The 24,364-nt window shown below is 45.3% G+C and overlaps 1 long non-coding RNA gene across 2 annotated transcripts; it reads left to right on the top strand.

Moving 5' to 3' along the window:
- Nucleotides 1-12,113: 12,113 nt before the first annotated feature.
- LOC147994867 (uncharacterized) lies at nt 12,114-21,781 on the top strand. 2 transcript variants are annotated; one of them, XR_015686608.1, is made up of 5 exons: nt 12,114-12,147; nt 12,248-12,510; nt 16,358-16,420; nt 17,990-18,112; nt 20,367-21,781. It is a non-coding gene; the product is annotated as an uncharacterized LOC147994867 (long non-coding RNA). The 2 variants fall into 2 exon arrangements; XR_015686609.1 differs by lacking the exon at nt 17,990-18,112 and having other exon boundaries at nt 12,123-12,147.
- Nucleotides 21,782-24,364: the final 2,583 nt, after the last annotated feature.

Raw genomic sequence — 24,364 nt, 5'->3', positions numbered from 1 at the left:
CGTTGGGTCCAGGGGTTTGTAGACTGAACCTGCTTTACTGCCTAAGCTATTCTCCAGCCCGCAGCTAGATATATTTGATTGACTGACAGGAAAAGATGTCAAGACTGGCTGAAGTTGCAGTGATGAAAGTGGACAGGGATAGAGGGGACACTTCATGAACCAAAAGAAGCCCTTCTATCCTTCTCAGACATTTTGTCACAGCAATGAAAGGGTGACTAATGCACCAGGAAACATAATTAAACAGAAATGTAAGACAGCGAGGGGGCCACTGTGTATTATCCAAGGTCTTGCCTGTTTGGGTAAATGAACTGTGTGAGCTGAGATTCTCTTGAATACAAAGTTGCAAGGGAAATACAAAATTAGTAGAAAAAATTCTTCACTCATTTCTGACAACAGAGCAATGTGTTCTGGGTGGTATTTGGTGTTGTTTGTTATTGATGGCATTAAGACAACAAAATATTCATTGAGATCAACATAGATGTCTGTCCGTCCTTCCTGACAGCACAGACCCTAGCCCAGGAGCTAAGGGATAAGTGTGTGTGTGATGTGTGTGGTGTTGTGTGTGGTGTGGTGTGTGTGTTAAAGGACAGCCCTCACTGTCGGTCCTCAGGTATTACTTGCCTGTTTCTGACAAAGGGTTTCTTATTAGCCTGGCTCTTACCTAATAGGCCGGGTCGTCTGTCTAGTGATCCATCTATCTCTGCTACTCACTGGAACGCCATCCAAGTACCACAGTGCCTTACTGCTTGGGGATAAAATCTGGGGATCAAACTCAGGTCCTCATGACTGCATAGCAGCTGCTTTACTAAGCTATTCCCCAGGCCATTGATAAATAACTTTGGTTGACCAACAGGAAACAGATAGTGAGATTAGCCAAAGCTGTGGTAGCAGTGGTGGTGGTGGATGAATGGTGAGGTCACTTCATGTAACTTTCCAGGTGCTGTTTCTCCTCTGGTCCTGCTCTCCTACTGCAATTCACAACGTATCATTGCAACTGCAGAATCCATTGCTAGGTTGAGTAAGTATTTGAAACTTTATGATGATTGTCTTAGTGACTATTCTATTGCTGTGAAGAGACATCACAACCAAGGCAACTCTTTTTTTAATGTATTTTTTAATTCAATTTACCTCCCTATTTCAGCCCTCCCTCCTTTCAACTCCCACCGCCCCACCCCTGCACACACACACAAATCCTTCTTCCTCATTACCCTTTCTTCTCCTCAGAGAAGGGGAGTTCCCCCTTGTGTAACCTCACAGGACATCTAGTTCCAGCAGTACTGGTGCATCCTCTTCCACTGATGCCTAACCATGCAGTCCAGGTAGGGGAAGGGTCAGGCTCTGGGTTACCTCACTAAGATGACATTCTCAAGTTCCATCCATTTGCCTGCAAATTCATGGTGTCTTCGTTTTTAATTGCTGAATAGCATTCCATTGTGTAGATGTACCACATTTTCTGTGTCCATTCTTCAGTTTAGAGGGACATCTAGGTTGTTCCCAGTTCCTGGCTATTATGAATAAAGTATCTATGAACATAGTCGAGCAACTGTCCCTGAGTTTAGCAGACATCTTTTGGGTATATGCCCAGGAGTGGTATAGCTGGGTCCAAGGAAATTCTTATAAAAGAAAGCATTTATAGAAGTTTCTCAGTGAAAATTTTAGGGTCGCTTTTGTCTACTGTCATATCATCTGTAGATAAAGGTACATTGACTTTTTCCTTTCCAATTTGAATCCCTTTGGTTGTCCTATTGCTCTAGCAAGTACTATATTGAGTAGGTATGAAGAGAATGGACAATCTTGTTTCATTTTAATTGAATTGTTTTGAGTTTCTTTCTGTTTAAGTTGATGTTGGCTATGGGCTTGCTGTCAACTGCCTTTATTATGTTGAGGTGTGTCCCTTGTATCCCTAATCTCTCTAGGACTTTTATCAAGTACCTCATGATCAGGAAAATTTGACCAACATATAGCAGAATCTATGGGATTATTTCTTCTTCCTCCTCTTCTCCTTCTCCTCCTTCTCCCCCTTCCCCTCCTTCTCCCCCTTCCCCTTCCCCTTCCCCTTCCCTTTCCCCTTCCCCTTCCCCTTCCCCTTCCCCTTCCCCTTCCCCTTCTTCTTCTTCTTCTTCTTCTTCTTCTTCTTCTTCTTCTTCTTCTTCTTCTTCTTCTTCTTCTTCTTCTTCTTCTTCTTCTTCTTCTTCTTCTTCTTCTTCTCCTCCTCCTCCTCCTCCTCCTCCTCCTCCTCCTCCTTCTCCTTCTCCTTCTTCTTCTTCTCCTTCTCCTTCTCCTCCTCCTCTTCCTCCTCATCTCTTCTTCCTCATCTTTTTCATTTTCCTTGTCTTTTTCTTTCCCTCCTCTTCCTCCTCTTCTTCCTCATCTTTGTCTTCATTTTCTGTCTTTTCCTCTCCCTCCTCCTCCTCTTTTTCCTATTCTTTTTTGTTGGTGCTTTTATTTGTTACAGTTTGGTAGTTTTTTTTGTCTGTTTGTTTTGGGGCATGATTCTATTTTGTTTTCTTGGTTTGTGGTGGTGTTTTGTGGTATTGGGTTTTGTTTGTTTTTGAGAAAGTAATTAAAGTTGAGTGGGTAGGGAAGAAGAGAAGATCTAGTAGGATTTGAGATCAGGAAGAATATGGTTAAAATATATTTAAATTTAAGAACTGTTTCAAATAATAAAATATAACATAATAAAAATAATTTAATTGGGGGATTGCTTACAGTTTCGGTTAGTCCACGATCATAATGGCAGAAAGCAGACAGGCGTGGCGCTGGAGCAATAGCAGAAAACTTTACATCCTAATTTGCAGGAGAGAGAGAGAGAGAGAGAGAGAGAGAGAGAGAGAGAGAGAGAGAGAGAGAGAGAGAGAACAACTAGGCCTGGCATAGGCTTTTGAAATTTCAAAGCCTTCTTTTAGACACAAGGAACCAACATCTTCTAATCCTTCCCACACAGTTCCACTGAGAACCAAGTATTCACACATTTTCTACAGGAGCCATTTTCATTCACATCACAGTAATGCTCTCATCAGAAGAATCCCAGCATTTAGGAAAGGAAAGGCCAACTGAAGGAAAGAACTGTCAGCAGCAGGCTGTTAGGGACAGACAGGAGACTCACAGTCGACTTCCACAACATTAGAGTTTGTTTTGTTTGTTTGTTTTTATTGCGCCCACCACCACCACTATCAACTCTGTTCAAATAGCGGGGTGAAAGGAAGCATAGAGTGGTGTGTGTTGCCTCATGGAGACACCCTACAGTGGCTCCATAACCAGCATCACAAACACTGGTGCAGGAAATGCTACTGAACTATTGATTGAAAGCTACCACTGCAAATGCAAGATTTCATCAGACTTTATAAACTAATCCTATGACTACTATCTGTGAGCCAAGTGGGTATTAAAGGAATCGTTTTACAGTAGACAAAAAGCCAATGCTTTGTACATTTTTAAGAGTTAAGAGCGTTCTTGGGAGAGAATCCAGGTTAGGGATGGATGGTGCTTATGCTGAGTCTTCCTACCTCCTGCACAGAGCCTGGTAGAGAGCAAGCATTTGTTGGTCAAGCCAACACCGATGAGCCGCAGGCACGTTTCAGAGCATGCGTTGAGTACGCATCCCTTTCATATGTGTTTGACCCTGAGGTGGGGAAGAGGTTGGCTAGTTGCAACGAGAGGTTGGAAAATTAGTGGCCTCACTGGGACCTTTACTTCCAGCCATTCACTGCGCTGAGTTACATCAGGCTGATTTGTCCACCAAAAACTAGGGGAAGGAATTTTTACTCATGCAGTCACAAATATGACTTTAAAATTTTTTTCTAGGCGGGGTTTTTCTGTGTAACAACCGTAGCTGTCTTGGAACTCACTTTGTCAATTAGGCTGACCTCAAACTCTCAGAGATCTGCCTGCCTATGCTGGGGCTAAAGGTGTTTGCTCCCTGGATCACGACTGTGATGTTTACCCTTCTCTTCAGTGAAGGAGGTAGTCTCTGAACATCCCAACTCAGCCTGGGCACCTTGACCTCCTACTACACAAGGGAGAAATAGCTCAGTGGGTCTCTTTCCATAGATCCCAACCCAAATGACCTTTCAACTCTAACTCCCTTTCTTCCCCAAGTGCCCTTCATTTAAAAGTTAGGTTTATGTTTAATTTGCATACAAGGTCACTTTATTTCTAAGGAACTCATGCAATGTGAACCACTGACATATTTGTAACCACTACTCTTATCTGAACCTAGAGTAGGAATCTAATTTTGTGTAGTCAACGAGTCTGGCTTCTTTCATGCAGCACAATATACACGCGAGACTCATCTGTGCTGCCTCACATTCATGAATAGCTCATTTCTATGTGTGGTATTCCAGGCAAAGAGACAGCACATCAGAAAGAATCTATTCAGCCCTAGAAGCACACTGTGTTGCTGACGTCTTTGATAATACAAAACCCCTTCGCAGTCCTTCCATTTTGTGGAGAAGGGAAGCTGGGTGTGCAGGCAGAGTGAGGGCTGCTGGGCTTGGGTAAGAATCGACCTCCTGGATTATTTGGAGGGTGCAATCTAGTCACAGAGTCCTCAGAGCAGAGAGGCATTCCCAGCTCTGTGGGGAAGTAGTAGAACCAGAAGTCTACTTACATTTAACCTCACCAGCAGCAAACACTGGGCTAGAACTGGGAGTGACGTGCCTTTGAAAATTTGAAATTCAGCAGTTTTTGTTTTTGGGTTTTTTTGTTTTTGTTTTTGTTTTTGTTTTTTTTTTCCTTTTTTCAGTCAACAGCCATTTTCTGTTCACAGAGAGGCCAAGGGCCAGAGGAGACACGGGCCTGGTAACAACACTGGAAGTGAGAGTCGAGAGTCAGTGAACCCACAGACGTAAAACGTTTTTATTTATGCAACATTTATAACACTGCATCCTAGATCTGTGTCAAATTAAAGAAGCACAGCGTCCCCTGTTTATGACAGTTCAGTGTAGTTAGTTCTTACAATGGCACAGAAGCAATGCCCACCCAGTAGAAAGTGTATTTTGAGATTTGATCTCGTTTGTTTTGAGATGGCAGCTAGCTATTTGACTCAGGCTTGTGATTGTCCTGCCTCAATCACCCAAGTGTTAGAATTTCAGGTGAATTGTGATGTCTTTCTTGTGTAACAATCTGCAGTGTGGTACTCTGCAGAGAAGCTGGGCAGTGCCACTGGCTTCACCCTATTCTGTGCTGTGTGACTCAGCTATGATGCTTAGAGGGTTAGACTGGGAGGTATTGTCAACCTTCAGTGGGCTCACCAGGATATTTCCCCATCATTGGTTAAGGAGCATCAGTATTGTCCAAATAGTAATTCCAGTGACCTCATTTTACAGGTGGGGAAACAATCAGAAATGTCAGGTGACATCTCTATGATCCAAGTGGAAAAAGAGGTTCCTGTGTCTTCTGTCTCTTCGGCCATAAAAGGATCTACAAGCGACCAGAGATCCCCTCTCTGTTTTCTTACATTAGCAGAGTAGTTAAGTGTTGGGCACATTGTAAGTAGTATGGCTAAGCTAAGGACATGCAGGCTAATTCCCGTGATGCTTAGCTGCTGAGTAAATGAGCCTATATGAACTGACCATGTTCTGCCTTCTTCCCTTACTGGCTTCAAGATGCAGAAAGGGCTCCCCTCAGGGATGCAATCGCATTGTCATAATCACAGGTACATGCTCAGCTCTCTAGGTTCCTGCAACTCAATGCCAACATCACTGGAAGCTGCTTGCCTGGGACAAAATTTACTGGCCTTGTTTTTGTTGTTTTGTTTTTCCTGTTTTGTTAAGTTTTTGTCCTGAAAATGAAAGGCTTAAAGTTATTAGATGATCTCAGTTTCTTTCTAGCTTGGATGTGTTAAGTGCTAAGATGTGACTGGGCACTTGTGTGAGGTTTAACCATCAGAAAGCTGAAATGGAGAAAGACTTGCTCTTTGCTTTCCTAACTTTCTAGAGGCTGACGCTGCCCCTGAAATACAAAAGCCCTTTGTCTCCTGACCCTTCAACACATGGTTTCCACTCACCTTCTTTTTAAACCTCTCTTCTTTCATATTCTTAGATTCTTGGTTAATTTTTGGCTTCTAATAAACATTGTAAGGCCTCTGTCAACCTTTCCTGTAAGTTAGTGGGGGCAGAGCTTGGAAAGGAAGTCCAGTGATTCCGCACGACTCACCGTGAGCTTCATTTGCCCTCGATTTAGACCAAGTAAATAAAAGAGGGGATGGCTCTTGTTACTTATAAGAAAATGGAGTCAGCAAAGCCCAGAAGTTTCTCTTTGGTTAGCCTGCCATTGTGTTGCTGTCCTCCCATGGGCAGGACACCCGACACTCCCACGGAGGTTCTCAGGGTACAGTGAAGCTGGAAACCCAAGTCTTGCTCCTAGGGGTTTCCTCACTGTCTTCTCGGGGCTTATGCATGTTGTAGCCAAGGGGTGTGTGTCTGCAGGCAGAATAAAGGAAGCCTAACACAGGCTCTCTGCAACTTAGTCCAGTCCTCCCTCCCTCCCTCCCTTCTTCCCACCCACCCTAGCTACCATGGCCAGCCAAGCGGTGACATCAAAGCCCAGCCTCCTAGATGCTGGTGGCAATGGCAGTGATCCCAGCTGCTGAAATTTTATGGCCCAGGGCAAGTGCTGGCCCTTGGATACCTGGGCTTCTCGGTCTCACTCAGCTGTTTCCGTCTGTCTTCCTTCTTAGCAGCATCTTTGCTTCCCCCCCCTTCCCCGCTCACCCTCATCTCCTTGCCCTCTGCTGCTTTCCCCTTCTGTTCTTCCTCCACTGCCTTACCTCTCTGTGCCATCAGTCCTGTCTCTCTGGATTCCCTCTTCTTCTGTTCTCTCTTTCCACGCCCTCATTTGGAGTCTCACCAAAGAGTTTCTTGACAGCTTCCCAATCAATGTTGACACACGGGCCCAGGGGGACAAAGGGGTACCAAAGGCAACTACAGTTTTGATCTTTTGCTCTGTCTCTCTGTCTCTCTGTCTCTTGTCTCTCTCTGTCTCTCTGTCTCTTGTCTCTCTCTGTCTCTCTCTGTCTCTCTCTCTCTCTCTGTATGTGTGTGTGTATGACTTTCTCTCTCCCTCCCTCCCTCCCTCCCTCAACTCCCCTCTGTGTTTCTCCCTCTCTCATACCCTAAAAGATGAAGGGTGGCATTATATGCCCATCAGTAAATCAAGACTCATTTCCTCAGGAGTTTAGGAAAAGGAGTGCAGCTAGCAATGTCTGAGTTTTCAATATTGTAGAGCAAGGTGACCCTCCTCTTCATTCAAGGAGGGAGTCCCCAACAACTAGAACCCCGATGAGTCCACCTACACAGACCATTTCCTGTGGCCAGTGGTGACTTTCCTTTAAGTGGAGGGACGACATAGGCCTCCCTCACCATGCCAGTTTAACAGAGGGCTAACCCAGCAAATGCCTCTCACTGCAGGACAGGAGGGGAGGTGTGTGATATGGCCTGGGGTCCTGGTAGGGCTGCTGGGCAGAATGGAAGAGACACTTCTGCCGCTGCTCCTTCTTCCAGGACTAGGCAGATGTCCCCACCTCACGGGCCTGGAAGACTTCTGTCCTCAGTCACAAGCAGCAGGCCCCCAGATGCCTGATGGTGACTAGAGAAATTTAGGAAGCATTCTTCACCGCTTTCCACACCCAGGCTGGTCTCCTGGCCCACTGGGTTGGTATTTGCTCCAGGCACCACAAGACTGTGTATGAAGGGCTTCTGAGAGGCTCTCCAGCGTTGCTGGCGTAGGTTTATGTGAGGCAGGTCCGCTGTTTCAGTTTGGCAGATTTCAACAGCACATCGTCAAAAGCAGTGGATCTTGTTTTGACTAGTTATTTCATGGTAAACACTGACATTTGATTGAATTGAATCGTCTCAGAACACATGGGCGCTTTGTCCTGTGGGTGAATATTTCTTTCATTATTGATTAAAAAACAAAGCTTAAAATGGTTCTTGGGTTCAGAAATATCCACACTGTCCCCTCTTGTAGAAACAAAGGAGTGGAGCGGTACTGTCCTTGCTATGTATCGGGCTGGAGAGTATAGGTTCTGTTTATGGGAACGGGGAGCCACCTATCTATTAAAATGTGTCCAAATGTAAAAATGTGGAATAATCGTCTATTGTTCTGGACACTCTGGTGTTTACTCAAAATCTTTGAGAGTAGCTACTATTTGTGCTGAATTCTAGCTTCCTAATCAGATAAACCGCCCCACCGTCCTTGGCTCCCATGATGTGTGCTGTGCAAGGAGTCTCTTTGCAGCCAGAGGATCTATGTTCTCATCTGTAACCCATCCTTCAGCTCCCACTCGGAGAGATTTATACATGTGCTGATTAAATAATACAATAAGAAAGCGCCTCTCAGGGCACACAGTTCCTGCTGTGCTCTGGGGGAAAATGAGGTGTCCCACCCCCCTGCCGTGGCGCTCTTACTCCAGCTTGCCACTAGGTGGCGTTTGTTCAGTGAGTTCACCGTCTGCTAAGCTTTCTGGCATCGATGATCACCGCTGCCTCTGTGAGTGTACCTGGTAGTAAGTTAAGCCCAGTATTGTGGGATGGGTGATGGGGACACTCATTGCTCTACTGCCAAGGCATACATTTTATCCAGACCTGCACAACGAGGAGTACAGAAAGAAAGCTGCAACAAGGAAGGAGACACGGAGGGCAAGAGAAAGGCAAGAAAGGGCCTCTGGGAAAGAGACAGAGAGGGCAGAAGAGTGACCCTGGGAGACAGGAAGAGAGTTCACAGTGTACTGGAAGGGAGGATTTTAGTTTTGAAGCCGAAAGAAAAGCAAACTTTCTCTTTCAAACCAGGAGCCTTGTGGACGGTAGCACTAGAGACTAGTGGGAGCCGTTCACTTAGCCTGTGAAGGCTGAAGATCTCTGAGATCAGGGCGATAAGAGCATGCCCCATAACCTCTTTTTCCTGTCTAAGATACCCTCACTCCCCTGCATTGCAGAGGTAAGCAGAGGTAAGCTAAGTGAGTGGCTGCTTCCGGGACACTGGCAGGTCTCTTGAGCAGGACAGGGTGTACAGCTGTGCCAATTTTCACTCTAATCATTCAGTGTGAGAAACCACTCACGAAACATGGGAACTTAAAAATACTTTACCACCACCACCACCACCACCATCATTATCATTAATCATCATGGTTGGTGTTGGGTGTGTGTGTGTGTGTGTGTGTGTGTGTGTGTGTGTGTGTGTGTGTGTTCATGTCACAAAACATAGAGGACAGCCATATGGAGTTGGCTCTCTTTCACTTGCCCATGAAATCTTCACACTTCCAGAATGTAGAAAATTATAAGGCTTGAGGTTAATTCAAGACACAGGGCTGTGTCTGGAGGGATGCAAGCCAGGATTGCAGTGTCCTTTTGGGAGGCTAAAGGAGGCACCCTGCATTGGGCAAGCTCTCCCAAACACCAGGGTTCTTCCTGGGGCTGCTTCTCAAACCATTGATGGAAGAAAGGATGAACTAGAACATGCTTCTGACCCTCTACTCTATGACCAATACAGGTCCACATTTTCCCATTTAAGCCGTGCACATTCATTTCTGCCTTTTCTATCCACAGAGTTCTTTCCCTAGGCCTGGGGTTGGGGAAGAGAAGCGGGGTTTAGCATCGATGGCGTGGGAAACAGAGGACAATGATGGAACTGGAGTTCGCCATGTGGAGACTGTCCTTACCTCAGCTAAGAGAATAGAGTAGCAGTCCGCAAGGGCTGGAGGCCATGCTCTGGGCTGCTGTGCGAACAGAGTGCCTCTCTCCTTCACCTAAGGACGGCCAGTGTCGCTTCAGTGCAAGTTCATTTGTCCTGAGAGTCTGCAGAACATAATTTTCTATTATGCTGTCTCTGGAGCTGGGGACTGAGTGAATCTCTCCAGATCTGAGGCTTTTCATCCGTTAGGTGGAGCCCAGTTATGGATGTGGCTCAGAAAGTATGGGCAAGATAGCAGACAGGGCTGAGTGCAGCGTCTGGCACAGAGACGTCGTTATAACCGTGAGAGATGGGCTCCGATTCACCTCGCCTTCAACCTCTGTGACCACAAACATTGAAAGTAATTCTGCGGCTGATGTGTGTTTGTTATACAGGTCAACTTACTACTGTTTTTGAAGAACAATTTGTAAAAGACGAGAATTTTAACAGCACAATAAAAAACCAACTGAAGGAGCTGGCTGCTCTTCCCAAGGTGCTGGCTTCAATTCTCAGCAGCCGCATGGCGGCTCGGAGCTGTCTGTAACTCCAGTTCCAGGGGATCCATCCACTGCCCTCTTTTGACTTCCATAAGGACTAGGCACCCATGTGGTACAGAGACATACATGCAGGTAAAACACCCACACACGTAAGAAAAACCAAAACAAACAAACAACAACAACAAAACTCTGAAAACTCAACAAAAACCAAAAACAGACAAAAAAACAAAAACAAAAAAACCCCCAAAACCCAAAACCCAAAACCCAACCAAACAAAACCACAAAACCCCAACCAACCCAACCTAAACAACACCAAAAAGCAAAAATAAAACACCAAGCAAACAAACAAACACCAAAACCAACCCCTTCCAAACCAAACAAAGCTCACCCAACTGGTTAAGCAATTTAAAGTGCTGAGTTAACCAGGGGTTAATGGTAAAGAAGAACTGCCAGCTCACGGTAACAGTCCCCAACAAAGCACACAGCGTGCAGATTTGCTCTGTCACTCCCTCTGCAAAGACCCTGGACTCTACACAAGAATATGTCCTGAGCTAGAACTCGGATTTAGTCGACACGCATGCACTAAGTCCTTTTTTACCTGACAAGGGGGTGCACCTGAGACTCAGGGGATGCCGGAAACAGTGGGCAGTAATGAGCTCCCGTGTATACCCACCCACTAGGCCTCGGTAACCTATAGCTCATCCACTCTGTGACTAGTTAGTCTCTAATTTAGGCACAGTAGGAGGCTAACGATAATAATAAAATAGAATGATCATAGCAATATGTTGTAATAAACATTATGTGAATGTTCTCTTTCATCTCTCCTGAGGGTTACTTGAAAAAAAGCATTGTTTGTAGAACAGCTGCCACCCTGTAGCCATGATGGTTCTAGGTTGACAAAAGGCAGGTAGTGTATCTCAAGGATAACCAGAGCCATGGTGACAAAGGAGATCTAGAAGTCTGGGACTAAATCTTTCTGGCTTGGTTCTTACAAGTCACCCTCTGAGCAGGAGAAAGAAGCCAGGCCAATAGAGATCATTCCTGGTAGACCTTTAAAGCCACCTCTTCTCCAGAATTTCATTTATGAAACAGAAACTTTTCACATGTTAGTTCATTTTTAATTGGGAGCAAGATATTGTGACCTACAACTCCTTCCAAGTCCCTGTCCGTCCTCCATTGTGGTACAGATTTAAAGAGACATTGTAGGAGTGACTTGGGCCAATGCCAAGCTAGGTTGCCACTCGAGTCCCTAATGTCTGCAAGTGGCACTAGCACCATTGTTTTATGCCAGGACACTCAGGGACACCTTCCTGAAAGACTAACATTCGAAGTTTTCCAGAAGGAAGCATTGGAAGGCAGAGATTCGACCAGGGAAGAGGGGCTGGCGGTTCAGGTTGAGCAAGAGCGGGGATGCATAATGCGTATCTGACCCACCCCAAGGACAGCAACCCATAGAGTGAGCGCTCCTGGCTGGGACAAAGAGATAGCACCCAGGCAGGCTGAGGGCAGGATGGCCACTGATCTTGGGTGCAGCTGAAGAGCTTGGACTTTGTCTGTAGATAGAGAGAAGTACTGCTGCCTTGCGTGACCCTACAAGTCACCATCAATGTGACAAATCACAAGCTGCCGACAGTGACATGGCAGGGAGGCCCTGTTCGAGGTTCCTGCAGTGGTGCAGGCTCAGTACAGCTCAGGTCTAATCCAAGCAGACAGGACAGAATGGAGGTGAGGGCTGGCCAGTGCAGAGACAGATGCAGCGTTCACAGCACAGTGAGCCTTGCTCTGCTCGGGGCCTTTTCCCTGCAGGCAGCAAGTGCCAGCTTTAAAGTGGCCTGACCTCAAGAAGGATGGAGTTTCCTCAGCGGAATTTTGCTTTGTTTGGCTTGCTGAGGGAGATTATCAGTTTTCTGTTTCTGCTCTCACCACACCCTCTGACTCAGCCCTGGTGCCATAGGCGTGTCCTGCTTCTCAGAGCACCACGGTAAAATAAATTTCTGTTTCTTCAGCAAACATCTTAATTTGTATAGTGCATTGGGTTGATTTTAACCTATACTCTTTTTTTAATTGTTTGTTTTAAACAGAGGCTCACTCTGTAGCCCAGGCTGGCCGGGAACTTGCAATGTATCACAGGCTAGATCTGGACTCACTAGCAATCCTCCTGCTTTAGTCCCTGAAGTGCTGGAACCACAGGTGTTAAGTTACTATACATGCTTTTTCGTGTCATTGAAAAGAAGCCCTCGGGGACTGTTGTTTTTAAAAGCAAAGAGGAATGAACATTTGTGGATTTGGCTTACTGAGGTTATCAAGTGTCAAAGGCTGTTTGCTGAATGAGGAATATTGAGAGGTAAGTCCTGTTTGAGGGCCAGGAGACGTGACATCTAGCGGAGACCTTTCACTTCCTCCCAAACAGACACCTTCACATGTGCCTTGGACCTGCCCCTTGACATTGCTGTCCTTGTATTTCTCACCCACTGACCTTACTCCCTCTTGTGTAATTTTAAACACTTGCCTTAAGAGCAAATACTGGGGAGTTCTCAAGCGAGTGAGGTGACCTGAAAGGCTTTGCTGTGTGGATAACACCGGATGCTAAAGGAACAAAGCTTATTTTGGTTGGCTTGCTGGTTTTGTGGGTCTGAGGCAAAGCCGAGCCTTAGCAGACCCTTGTTCTTCAAAAGCACCACATTCCACTCCTGGTTGACCAGAGATAAAATAAAGCCTGCTGTGGTTTGTGTGTGAAAGATTCCCCCACAGGTCATGTGCCTGAACACTTGGGGCCATTCTGGCCATGCTTATCTTTGGCAAGATTTAGGATATTTAGGAGGTGGGGCCTCATGTGAGTTGCTGTGGGGAGGGAGGGTCTTAGGCTTTATAGATGCGCGCCACTTCTGCTGGATTCATTCTCTCTGCTTTCTGGATCTCTGACATGTGAGTGGTCCCAGCTCCCTACCCCCACTGCCATGAACCCCACCTTGCTCCCCACCCAGTCCTGCTGTGGTGGACTATAATCTCAAATCACCAGCTAAAATATATCCTTCCTCTTTTCAGTTGCTTCTTGTCAAATATTTTAGCACAGAATCAGAGTATTTAACATAGGGCCCCATTATGCAGTTTTAAAAACACATGTGGGAATATAGCTTCACAAGGCTTGGCATGAGACTGCCCGGGAAATGATACTTAACTTTTTGAAACTTAAGTTTTGTTTTATATGTAACCAGAGACAAAAATACACATCTGACCAATTTATTATGAGAATTAAAAGATACGAAATGTGACATATATGTAAGATATTTTTGACCCTGACTTTGCACCAAGTAAGAGCTCAGTAATGGGAGATTAAGTTAGAGGTAAAAACTGGTAATTTTAGATATTTTCTTCAGTCTCTGTTTCTTACTCATGCAACCAAATCTAGTTATTTTCGGCTCTTGTAACCTCCACTCAAACTAAATCATCAAGACTTTGTTTTATCTACACAACATGGTACTGTTGTCGTAGAGTTTCCCTGAGCACCTCCGAAAATAGCTTTTCTTTAATTCTGAAATGTACATGTGTGAAGGCAGACATACTCGTGGTCTTCTTCCCTGGGTGTGTTTTGTATATTTCGTGATGGCTAATCTTACTTGTCAGCTTTACACGCCTGGGAGGAGAGAGCTCAACTGAGGAACTGTTTCTGTCATACTGGCCTGTGGGCATGCATGCTCGAGGGACATTTTCTCTGAGGGCCCAGACCACCATGGGCAGCATCATCTCTAGGTAGGAACCTGGACTGTGTAAAAGCAGTGGCTGATCATGACCCTGGAAGCAAGCCAGTCACCAGTGTTCCTCCAGGTTCCTGCCTCTGCTCCTACTTGAGTCACCACCATCCTGACTTCCTTCAGTGATTGAAGGTGACTGGGACATATAAGCCAAATAAAACTTTTCCTCCTCAAGTTGTTTTTGGTCATCATGTTATTCATAGCAACAGAATGCAGGAGGAGGAGGAGGAGGAGAAGGAAGAAGAGGAGGAGGAGGAGGAGGAGGAGGAGGAGGAGGAGGAGGAGGAGGAGGAGAAGAAGAAGAAGAAGAAGAAGAAGAAGAAGAAGAAGAAGAAGAAGAAGAAGAAGAAGAAGAAGAAGAAACTAGGACATACACAGTGTTTTTTTAGAATATAGATTGTTTCAACTATTATTAAAATTTTCTCTCTTACTTAATGGCAGCCTCAACCCTCACCTTGTACATGAATACAATTAATAAAATTTAAGAAGTCAGTTCAGCCAAAATGCTGGCTTTTCATGCCAAGCACGGGCACTAAGGTCACAGAGGGACAGGCACGCTGGAGAGCTGCTTTCACCCACCAGCCTAGCAAGAGACAACTGCACTTTGTGCCATACAGACAGGCTACTGAGTTCGTGTCCCGCCAGGCTCTCAAGCCACAGGACACCCAGGACATCTGCAAGCAGAGGATAGTCCTCTCCCAAAGGAAACAAGGTGCTGGCTTTGAGTGCCTGCAAGTCCCTTGTGCAGCCTTACTCGGTTGCTCATTAAGACATAGAAGACATCCCAAATATCCCCCAAATGGGACTGCTGGTGTCAGCACTGCTGGAATGGATGGAGCTTAGGAGCGTGGAATTGAGTTGGGAGACTCAGAAACTCCGCAGGCCTGAAATGAAGCCAGGGAACGTGTTGTCGTGGCCCCGATCTTCACCCTCCAACCTGGAAAGTCAGTGTTTGCCAACTCGGCCGTCACAAACAGAGAACATCCCTTTGTTGCCCAAATTACACTTCATGAATTGAACAGCTAGTGCCAGGGCAGGGCTAGGTGGCCTGGAGTTCACTTGAGCCACCTAAGGTGAGCGTGTACAAGGTGTGGGAAACCCAGCAGGTGCAGTGACCACCACCCAGACATCACGGGACATGGAGCAGAACCCAAGTTAATTTTACATCTGACCTAAATAAATCACTTCTCAGAATCCTAGATCATGGGGGAGGGGGGTGGAGCTGTGAAAACACACTCAGTGTGAGGGAGGGCAGGTGGTGTCTGGCAATCTGTGAACCAGTTTGGCTTCAAGAATGATCCACAGTTAACTAGAGAAATCCCAAGAAAGGGATTATCCCTGTGAGAAAGGTGTAAACGGTGTACTAAGAGGTCTGGGAGCAGGGGTGCTAAGGAGAAAAACACTCCTGAGCTGCTCCCAGGTCCCATATTCTAGATATAACAACTGATGGATCTAACCTTCCGTAAGTGGCATTTTTGCATGTTAACACTGACAATAATCTTTTTTTCAAAATGGGATCATAGGAACATTTCACTTAATCTACCTTTAATTATGATGAGAAATAACACTATTTGTCTTTGGAATAGCATAGCAACCCCATTACACCACTCCACGACAATGCTCAGCAGGATATGATTTCACACTCGGTCAAGAAGAAGAGCTAGCTTAACGGATTCAGCTGAGCGCTCCTCGCCAGCGAGAACTCGTGCTTGTTACTGGAAGCTCTCCACGTCTATCGGAACTGTTGCAATACATGTTATTTTTCTCTTTCCGCTGTTTGATTTTAATTTGGGAAAAAGTCTGAGACTCCGTTGACTAGCAAAGGGCTTGCAACTGGAAGCACGTTCCATCCACAGAAGCAGAAGAAAGTCATGCTGGGAGCCTAGGTGTGGGCACAGGGATAGAGAGTCCACGGTGCTCAAAGGAGCTGGCAAAGAGGACAGGATGGAGCTGACCAGGCATCGGGTGATGTGGATGTATGATGTTCTCATGAAGGACTGACTGCATAAACTACCCACCAGCCTGGGAGAGCCACTACAATTAAGACGCTGCAGCTCGGATTGTGCGGTTGTTTCATGGCATATAAGTCAAGAGGAGAAGAAATCGCCACCCCAGAACCTAAGAAGCACGCCCTGCTCGATGGTCCTGTACAACAAGTGCAACCTCTTGATTCACCTGGGGCTTTTCTATCTCAGCTAATCTGTCCCCCAACTAACTGTGTGTGGAGTACACAATACTGAAATTATCCTTCTCTTGTTTTAAACTTTATGGTGCATCAATACGTTCCAGAGAACTTTCATATATATATATGTGTGTGTGTGTGTGTGTGTGTGTATATGTATATGTGTATATATATATATATATGTATAAAATCTTTCTCTTCCTAAAGATTCCAGTGTTCTTTTGTATTAACTTACCATAATTTTTCTCTATTGATAGGTACCTTGACTATTTCCCTTTTTTATACCACAAGAATACTGTAGTTGCTGTGGTCCTTTCAAGGTATAGTGTTGATTTCTCATTTACCTGGTTTCTGCAACTTTATTTTTTCATTTCTTCAACAGCATTGAAGGTGTTGATGTTTGGCCTGTTGCTATGTATTATAGTGTTAAATATTGTCCCCCCAGGTCCAGTTGCCCCTAGGGATGAGGAGACCTCATGAGTACCACCTGATGTTATGTAGCCCTGCTCCTTAATGTAAAACTATTGGTTGAATAAAGATGCCCACAGCCTATAGCTGGGCAGAATAGAGGTAGGCGGGCTTCAGTTTCCAGACTTGGGGTCTTTAGGCAGAGACCACAGGAGAAGGAGATGAAGAGAGAGGAGAAGATGCCATGAGGTAGGTGAATCAGGAGAACATAGCCATGAGGGCTGGCCAATTGGAGGAAGAGCTGCCCAGGCGGATCATGGCAAGTTATAGTCCTGGGCTAGTAACAGGAAGTAGACAGAATAGAGGATTGGCTTCTGACAAGCTCTCGTGCTTTTAAAGCTGTCACGAGTGTAGAGCTATTGTGTCTTTTATCTGGGAACTGAAGGACCCAAGGTTGGGTAGAAACCCCCAATTAATTTTTACTACAACAGAGGGACCATCAAAAAGTTTTAAGCCTAGTGACTTGTTTTGCTTCATTTTTAATTCTTTGATATTTATAATTATGCATGTTTTTATAGCCAAAGGACATTTATAACTCCTTCTCTCTGACTCCCTGACTCATCCATTTGTGAATTTTTCTAATGGGTATAACAGTGGTTGGGAGAAGCCTATGTATTTAATAATTTCCTTAACTTTCGAGTCTGTTGCTTCCAAAAGGTGTTTTAAGGATGGGAACATTCACTATAGCTGATCGGTCTGAGTAGTTTTAAAACACATTTTTTAAAAGCCTGAAATAAAATGCAAAAAAAAAAATGTTCACAGGTGATAAAGCTATAGGTACCTTTCAGTTTCTCCTTCAGTTAATGTTTCTCAAAGCCCTGACAAAGCATAATTACAGGAGAGCCATTCTGAAGCTGTGGCTGACCTCTGCCCTTGCGGGCCTCTCTTCTGCCTGGAGGTGATAGGTCAGAGGGCTGCTCACGGGTAAGCATGCTCTGTGGCATGGGCTTTGAGGTTGCCGGAGACTGTCACTGGCACGGCACGGAGGTGACGTGCCTTCAGGGACTTTGTTTTGGTGGGAGACTTTATAAGCTGATTTGTTATAGTTTGCTATTTACAAATAAAATAGATGGTCTCTAGAGTAACCCAAGCTTCCTACACTTTCTAGGCTTTTCTATACAATGTATACAATGCCTCGGTGTTGTTGAAAATATTTAATCTCAACCGGGGACTTTTACTCCGCCCTTAATTATTTGGTTCCCAGATAAAAGACACACATGGCCTTTATATTTATAACAAGCCTTTATCAGCACTAAAGCTGGGGAGATATCTACCCTCTACGCTGTTAGAACCTATTTTCCTATCAACAGCTTCAAACTATAACATGCCATGTTCTGTCTGGGCTGCTCTGAACTTCAATTGGCCAGCCCTCATGGACATGCTATGACTCACCTAACCTATGGGGGCTTCTTCCTCTCCAGCTTTCTTTTCCCACTTCTGGTTTCCTCCAAACCCCAAGCCCAGGAACCCAAGACCCCGCCTATCCTTCTGCCCAGCTGTTGGCTGTAGACACCTTCACTCAGTGACCAGGGAAAGCTTGGGTGGTAAGATTGCATGGCATCAGTTGGGTAAGCAACTCTCTTGTCCCTGGGAGATCAAAGCTGAACAACTGGGTCCTCACTGCAGATTTCTTCATGCACTTCTGGTCCTTTGCTTGGCTACTCTGACTTTCTAATTAACCATTCCTTTTGGCCAATTTACTATCATGATGGCCTTTCTGTGGAGCCAGGGAGCAGTGGGGAGGAGGCCCAGGGCAAGGATAGAGTCGAAGCATTTCCAAATCCTAGAAATCTAGTTCTAAGATCCTCAGGAGTAGGATGGCCACTCCCCCACCCCACTCCTGATGTCCTGGTCTTCGTGCGTGGCCCATGTAGCCCTGTGCTCCCACATTTATTCTCCTCCGTAGATCACGTAGCCTGGTAGCCAAGTTATGCTTCCTCTCCCTTTATAAGGTCATGTTCAGCAGCACCTAGAATTCCTCCTTATGCAAATGAGGCATCTCCAGCACCCCGGGCCTGGAAAGCCCTGGAAAGCCCTGGGAAGTCCTGGAAAGTCTGTCCTCAGCACACTCGAGCTCACAGCTACCTTGCTTCCCCTCTCAGGATCTCCTAGTCGTGATCAAGGGCCAATCCCACAGCAAAGAGGCCAAACTTGAACTGCATTTTCACTCTAGTGTTTTCCAGAGGCCAGCCTGGTCTGCAGAGTAAGGTCTGCAGGCTACACACAGAAGTCTGCCCTATCTTGAAAAAACAAAAACAATGATAACAAAAGAATCCTGCAGTTACTCCCTTAGTACAAGGAGAAGAAACAGCAGACAATCCTCAGGCCAGTGAGAGATCTTCCTCCTACCCTTGTCAGCTGCAGGGCCCCTCAGGTCGGTGGAAAAGCTAACTTCACGTAATGCTTGCACTGAAATATTCTAACCATAACTGTGGGTGCACAGAGGCCAGATTCCACAGTCTGGGAGACCCGACTTTAAGCATCACACTCTCATAAAATGATGACACCTTTTCTTCTTGTTTTGTTTGTTTTTGTCTTGTTTCTTTGGGGGAGGGGGAGACAGAACCCTGTGGTTAGAACTCAGCATAGCCCTGGCTGTCCTAAAACTCTCATTGAAGACTAAACTGACCTCTGACTCATGGAGATCCACTTGCCTCTGCCTCCCAAGTGCTGGGACTAAAGGCGTGTGCTACCACACTTGGCCACAGTGATGTAATTTTTAATTGATGTTTTCACTATTGAATTACATATTTCTTTTGGCTGGAATTTGAACTTTGGTTTATGACAGCTATGCCAAAGATGCTTCTTGATAGTGGGTGATTCAGGAAGGCACTGAGCCAGCACCCACAGCTGCACAGTCTGTAAAGGTTGCCTGTCCTGCCCTTTGAGAGGGAACTCACGTGATAGGAAATTGTGATCATATAAGGCTGTGGGAGGAAACAACTTTGTGTAAGTATAACCTGCTATTTTCTGATAGATGTCTACTGCAAACATCTATCTCAGTCTTTATACCCGTGTGCATGTGTTTGTGGGTGTTTGTCACATCTCCACGTAGAAGTATCTGCTAGATACACAACGTTCTGTTCTGGTATTTGCCTTTTTCAGGCAGATTTCTCTTCCTATCACAGCCCCTTAGACTGATGCTTTTCTACTCTGTATGCTTCAGATAAAACTCAAGCCAGACCCACACACACACACATGATGTATACACACGCATGCACATGTGTGTGTTTGCACAGATGCACATACACATGTGATTAAAAGTAAATAAAAGTGTTTAATTTTTTGTAAATCCCCACTGCCATATGAGAGGTACAGTCTAGCCATAAAAGGGAGCACAAACCCATGAAGAGCTAAGGGAGGGACACAGGGAACCTCATGAACATGGAGCTCCCCATGCTACGGTCAGCTCCTCTGTGGACTCCTTGGCATGGCCATTGGCCTCCAGTGTTCTGCAGAGAGCAGGGCAAGGACATTGCTGGAACAGCTGATGGCAAGGGAAGTCCTGAGTGACCAGGGTATGGGTGTCCTGATGTGCTGGTCACAGGCTAGAATGCTTCAAAAAGGCTCTACAGAGAACCCACAGCTAAGCTATACTTTTTTTTATCACTAACCCAAATATAGTGTCCTTGAAAAATGTTTATTTTGTTAGCATGACCTTAGGTTCCTTTGAATTCATTGTCTATGCTTCCTATAAGTTCAATGATTATTGTTTCTATTTGTGATAAGAACAAACGCAAAATGATTTTTGCTTTTCCACAACACCATCAGATAAATGTTATTATCCTCCCTTTACAGCCAAAGATCACCCAGGAAGAACCAAGTGCCGGGCCCTGTGTGACCCACCCTCTCCCATGGATTCATGCCAAGTCACACAAAGTGCCATGCTCAGCCCTGGCCAGGGGAAGGCTGTGGCTTTGACTTCCTGACTCTGGGATGACAGAGAGGCTCTGGAGTTTCAGATTTCCTGCTACTTTCAAGAATAGGAACCTTTGCATTTTCCCATTTCAAGCATGCCAGAGAGACATAGGGTGGGCTTTATAAAGAGCTCAAAGGAACACACAGTTCTAAGAATTTTCAAGCTTAAGAAAAAAAAAAAAACCCTGACACTCTACAGAAACATACTCCCCCCTGAAGTCAACAGTAAATATATATGCAAGTGTGCTCCTGGTGGGTTTTGAAATGACAGCGTGGCTGTAAGCGGTCTCAGCAGCTCTGGGCCAAACTTTTTTTGTTGGAGGACTGCATGGATCACACAGTCGGTCAGTCGGTAGTCAGTTTCCACACTTTGATTTTCTTACTTGTTGACATTTGGTCTCAGCCCTAAGGTCTGTTCTTGTGACATTTATGTAACCATTCATAGACACACATAGAGCACTAGAAAAGTGTCACGCATGCGTTTACATTGCCAAGACAGTGGAACTAGGGTGTGTCCTGCCTTCTGGCCTTCACCCTCACACTACAATCCAGTGCCCTTCCCTGGTACATTTTTGTGCCTTTTGTTGGCGATTTCACCATTTAAAATGGAAGACACTCCTGACAGAGAACATACATCCGTGTGTTTCATTCAGCTAGTGCTGAAGGTTCTGTTCAAAGCTAACAAGTCAACGACGCATATTAAACATGATTTCTTCAAACAGATACTTCATGTGTATTTGATGAACAGAAAAAACTTCTGTGAGAGGAGGAACATGGGAACCAACCTCATGTTTCCCCTGGAAGCAATGGTTTGCTACTGACTAACTTGGTGAATTACTGATTCTACAAAATGGAGACTATCAGACATAGATATTCTGAGAATGAAGACCCCATCGTATATGTTCACGTGCGCAGTGCGTGTGGGCATGCACATATTTGTGACTGTCCTATCCTAATTCACTGAAGTCTTGGAAAAGCAAATCTGTATTATTCATTAGTAATACTTGGAGAAAACAGTTACCTTTTGGTAAAGTATATTTACATAATTAGGGATGAGCAGTCTTGGGGTTGGCTTTGTGTTGAACTAGCGGTCCTTTCAGTCAGCACTGATTTTGTGGTACCAACATGAGAATGTACTTGACTACTGTGTAGGAGCGTGGGATGCTGGCTCTAAAGGTTTGCAAATGTTACTGCAAAACATTTCCTTGGTATCGCGCTGCATTCCGAGCAACATTTCCATTCCAGACTCCTGTCCAAGAGTTGGTTATCTGGTTAATAAATGGACATTTGGACATAATATTTTGTTTAAATATCTTTGGACCATGTATCTTTAAACAACTTAACAACACCTATAAATGCCAACTCCCGCTGAGTCAGACCCTCCTCAGACTAACACCACCCACCTATCCAGGACCAGTTTTTTCCCTACTCCCATGTGAGGGCAGTTTCCTTATCTTGCTGTAGCAACCACCTGCCGGGGGCTTCCCAGCTGCTTCAGTTTGCACTGTTTGTCTGGATGCATAGCTTCAGTAGACCTAGAGTAAGGGAGAGATATCAACCAAGCATAGACCTTAAAAAAAAAATAGACACAGGGTGGGTTGATGGTTCAGTTGGTAAAGTGTTTGCTGTGCAAGCTTGGAGACCTGAGCTTCAATCCTTAGCACCCACAGAAGAGTCAGGCATGAAGGCAGGTAGCACTGGGTTCGGTGAGAAACCCTGATATATAATAGAAGGCAGGGGGTGATTGAAGAATACATACAATGTTTACCTCTGGTCTCCACTACACACATGCAGGTGCTTACAGACACATTCATCCACACATGTACCATGAGGCATCCATAATTTAAAAGAAGAAATTTAAATTGAAGCGAAAGGGCAGATTTGTCATTTCTTGCTTCGTCGACTTCCCAGTTAATTTCCTATAAGCAGCAGCATGTGGAGCCCCAGACAGCAGCGGGGTGTGGTTCTAATGCATGAGACTAATGGGCTAGCTCCAATATGCAAATGCCTCGAGTGGGCCTGAGTGTTCTCATCTGCGAAGGCTGAAGATGCACAGATTTCTCTTTGGCATCCCTCTTAGCTGGGTAATGGGCTGATCTTGAGGTCTTCCAAGTCATCTTGATGTTGGAAAGACTTTTCACGTACCTTAAGAGAAGACTTAGTTCACACCAGTTCTGCAAGTACTTCACATCAGACCCACAGAAGTAGCCTAAGAACTGGAGGATATATCGATTTTTTTTCATTTTTTTTTGTATCACCTTCAGTAGTCAGAGGTCCTGGTAACCCACCAATCCATGACTCAAAAAATGTTGTGACGTTGTTTTATATCTCTCTATATAGCCACACAGTATCCAAAACATAGCCTCTGTCCTTTATTCAATTCAAAGTTTGTGTGTGCCCTGGGTTTGCCAACAGTCTGCTACTTGAAGTAGGTGAGCCATCCAATAGCCTGTCAAATGATTTGTATTAGAAATATGCTGCTCCTCAGGACAGCGAGTCCCACACCTCGCCTGGACAGCATAGTAGAGCTGGCCCAGGCGGGAGCAGATGAGCTGGCCCAAGGGCATGAGAGCAGGAGAACTAGCCCTCCTCCTTACAAGATGCAGCACTGGGTGAGCTAGCTAGGACAGTTCTAGAGAGCTCACCCTGGTGGTTTAGATGTGGGTGCAGGAGAGCTGGCAGGATGACCAACTCAGCTACTACCCAGGTCCAGATCCAGGGCTTTGAGTTGAGCCACCCCAACATCTAACCCATCTATGAACTGTTGGAGTGTGCGAAGGGACAGGTCCTGCAGAACCAAAGCTACAGGATCTCCATGACACAGGGCAACTAGAGGCTATCCAGGAGGAGTCCCTGTGAGGATCCAGTATTATAGTGTGGCAGAAGCCAGAGGCCTCGATCCAGACCCATGACTCATTACAACAAAAATTTGCAAGTAAAGATGTATAGAGAAAAGAGTTTACTGAGAGACACATTTACTGTAGCAACACACTACAGCTTCCACAACAGCTTTTTTTTTTAAAATTAGTTTTCTTTTAAGGAAGCTGCAAGGGGGGAAGGCAGAGACAAGGGGACGGGGAGATGAGTGAGACTGGGGTGCATGCTGTGAAATTCACGAACAATCAATAAAAACTTAAACAAAGAGATGTGCTACTAATCTTAGACAATGAGTCAGCACCAGAAAAATGTTTTCCTATATAGCTAAAAGGAAAAGAATTCATGTATGTTTTACTAATGACTCAGGGAACTGTGTGTGGCGACTTGAGTTGACCGGCATCGTATTTTCAATAACTGCCTCTAAGTGGCTACTGCTAACCCTGTGTATTGGTTAACTTTCTGTTGCTGGGATAAAACACCATAACCAAAAGCAATTGATGGAAGAAAGAGTTTATTTGGGCTCACAGTTCCAGAGGAGGAGTTAGTTATGGTGGGGGAGGCATGCTGGAATAGCAAGCTGAGAGAACGCATCTTCAACCATACACACAAGGCAGAAAAACAGGACTTAGAGTAGGGCGAGGCTATGAACTCTCAAAGCCTTCCTCCAGCAAGGCTGCACCACCTCCCCAAACAGCGCCCCCACATGGAGAGCAACTGTGCGGATATCTGATCTGCGTGGGGCATCTTTCATGCAACCCACCACACCCACCACCCCCAAAAGTCCGGCCTGGACATTTCATTTTTCAATAATCAGTTAACAAGCAGAGTCAGAAAGCACTTGTTAAATGTCTTACTGTGAGCTTATGAAGATTTAAAATAAATTCTACACTACTTTTTGTGAGAGTTGGAACTTTGGTGGGAGGAGATGAATTTCTCAAGTGAATGATTGTCTGCACGTGGAATTGTATACTTCCTTTGTGGGTTAGGTTGATGACTTGGTG

Source organism: Rattus norvegicus, chromosome 4 (assembly GCF_021556685.1).
Source record: "Rattus norvegicus strain SHRSP/BbbUtx chromosome 4, alternate assembly SHRSP_T2T, whole genome shotgun sequence".
Lineage (NCBI taxonomy): Eukaryota > Metazoa > Chordata > Mammalia > Rodentia > Muridae > Rattus > Rattus norvegicus.
Note: the sequence above shows the minus strand (reverse complement) of the source record. Positions and strands in the feature narration are given on the sequence as shown.